This window comes from Vombatus ursinus, unplaced genomic scaffold (genome assembly GCF_900497805.2).
Source record: "Vombatus ursinus unplaced genomic scaffold, bare-nosed wombat genome assembly UNPS02014811.1, whole genome shotgun sequence".
In the NCBI taxonomy this organism is placed as follows: Eukaryota; Metazoa; Chordata; class Mammalia; order Diprotodontia; family Vombatidae; genus Vombatus; species Vombatus ursinus.
Genome location: NW_020954589.1, coordinates 6,706,751 through 6,709,760, shown reverse-complemented (window position 1 = coordinate 6,709,760; position 3,010 = coordinate 6,706,751).

Genomic DNA, 3,010 nt, shown 5'->3' with positions numbered 1-3,010 from the left:
CTGGTCCTCCTGACTCCAGGGCCACTGTGCCACCTAGCTGCCCCCATATACAGCTTTTCCAGTGAAGAGGTCAAGCCCTAGGAGATGGAACAGTTTTGGTTCATTAATGTGAATGTTCATATTCAAGGTGTTCATTAATAGGAGTATTTAAGTCCCTGACTTGCAGTAGAGAGGAAGACCAAACCAGATAGGAAACTCCTTGAGAAAGGGAGGGAGAGCGACTAGAGATAGGCAGATTACAGAAACAAGGCTCTGGATGTGGCATTGTGTCTAGACAGCGAACCTCAAATAAAGGGAGTTTGCTGACGGATAGCCATAGATGAAGTTACTGCTGGTAGCAACGATGAGCAGTGTGGGTCTGTTGTCCAGAATACTTTCTCCTCTCAGTAATGACTGTGAGAGCTGTGATGGATAGGCATCTGGGGGACAGTGTTATTCTTAAGGCTCTTGGGCTCAGGCTTGTGGGCCTTCTCCTTCTGAAGTCTGAGGGGAGATGGTAGTCAAGGTCACGGTGGTGGTCTGGCACATGCTGTCTCTCGTCTCTCTCCTCCTGTGCCTTACAATTAATTAAGAGGGTATTTCCTTACCCAAAAGTTCAATGGAACTTCTAGGAACTTAAGGGACCTCAAGTCTACTCTCTATCCCTACATACAAGGCACTGTGCTAGGCACTGGCTGTAGAGATAAAAAAAAAAAAAACAACAGTCCATCACAATCCCAAAGCAATTTACAGTTTAGAAGGTGGTCAAGGGTGAAAGATGAAGGGAAGGAAGAGGGTTGAGGTATGTATATATGAACATAATACAAGTTAGAATAGGATAAGTACATAGAAGTTCCACAGAATGACCTGACAGAGATTCAAGTAGGCAGCTTTGTCTGAGATTGGATTTGAACTCAGGTCCTCCTGACTCCAGGGCCAGTGGTTTATCCACTGCGCCACCTAGCTACCCCTTCTTTTTTAAAAAAGCATTTTTTCCCCAATTACAGGTCAAGACAATTTTTAGCATTCATTTTTATAAGATTTCAAATTCCAAATTTTTCTCCCTCTCTTCTTCCCCTCCCCTCTTCCTAAAATGGTAGGCAATTTGATATAGGTTATATATGCGTAATTATGTAAAACATATTTCCCTATTAGTCACAGTTGTGAAAGAAGAAACAGATCAAAAGGAAAGAACCCACGAGAAAACAAAGTGAAAAAGGGATGATCTGCATTCAGAGTCCATCAGTTCTTTATCTAGATGTGAATAGCATTTTCCGTGGTGAGTCCTTTGTACTTGTCTTAGGTCATTGTGTTGCTGAGAAGAGCTGAGTCAATCATAGTTGATCATCACACAAAATTGCTGATACTGTGTACAATGTTTTTATGGTTCTGCTCATTTTACTTTGCATCAGTTTGTACAAGTCTTTCCAGGTTTTTCTGAAATCTGCCTACTCATCATTTCTTATGGAACAATAGTATTCCATTACATTCATATGTCACAGCTTGTTCATCCATTCCCTAGTTGATGGGTATCCCCTCAATTTCCAATTTTTTGCCAACACAAAAAGGGCTGCTATAAATATTTTTGCACATGTTAAGTCCTTTTTCATTTTTTATGATCTCTTTGGGATACAGACCCAGTAATGGTATTGTTGGATCAAAGGGTATGCACAGTTTGGTTGCCCTTTGGGTATAGCTCCTAATTGCTCTCCACAATGGTTGGATCAGTTCACAACTTCACCAACAGTGCATTTGTATCCCAATTTTCCCACATCCTTTCCAACACTTATTATTTTCCTTCGTTGTCATATTAGCCCATCTGGTAGGTGTGAGGTGGTACTTCAGAGTTGTTTATTTTGCATTTCTCTAATCAAAAGTGATTTAGAATCACTTCTTCATATGCCAATAGATAGCTTTGATTTCTTCATCTGAAAAGTGTCTGTTCATATCCTTTATTTATCAATTGGGGAATGGTTTGTAGTCTTACAAATTTGACTCAGTTCTCTACATATTTGAGAAATAAGGCTTTTATCAGAGATACTTGTTGTAAAGATTGTTTCCCAGCTTCCTGTTTTTCTTCTAATCTTGGTTGCATTGGTTTTGTTTGTGCAGAAGCTTTTTAATTTAATATAATCAAAATCATCTACTTTACATTTTGTAATGCTATCTCTTATTTGGTCATGAATTTTTCCCTTCTCCATAGATCTGACAGGTAGACTATTCCTTGCTCTTCTAATTTCCTTATGATGTCACCCTTTATGTCTAAATCATGTACCCATTTTGACCTTATCTTGGTCTACGGTATGAGATGTTGGTCCATACCTAGTTTGTGCCCTATTGTTTTCCAGTTTTCCTGGCAGTTTTTGTCAAATAGTGAATTCTTATCCCAAAGGCTGGGGTCTTTGGGTTTATAAAAAACTAGGTCACTATGGTCATTTACTGCTTTGTAACATAGTTTGAGATCTGGTGTTGCTAGGCCACCTTCTCTCTCTCTTTTTTTTTTTCCATTAATTCCCTTGATATTCTTGAGCTTTTGTTCTTTCAGATTAATTTTGTTGTTATTTTTTTCTAGCTCTATAAATCATTTTTTGGTAATTTGATTGGTATGGCACTGAATAAGTAAATTAGTTTGGACAGAATTGTCATTTTTATTATATTGGCTTGGCCTACCCATGAGCAATTAATATTTTTCCAATTGTTTATATCTGACTTTGTGTGAAAAGTGTTTTGTAATTGTGTTCATATAGTTCCTGGGTTTGTCTTGGCAGGTAGACTCCCAAGTATTTTATATTGTTTACAATTATTTTCTCTTTTTTTTTGGTGAGGCAATTGGGGTTAAATGACTTGCCCAGGGTCACAGAGCTAGTGAGTGTTATGTGTCTGAGGCTGGATTTGAACTCAGGTCCTCCTGACTCCAGGGCTGGTGCTCTAGCCATTTCTACACCTAGCTTCCCCTACAGTTATTTTCAATGGAATTTCTCTTTCTATCTCTTGCTGTTGGGCTTTGTTGGTCATATAAAGAAATGCTAAT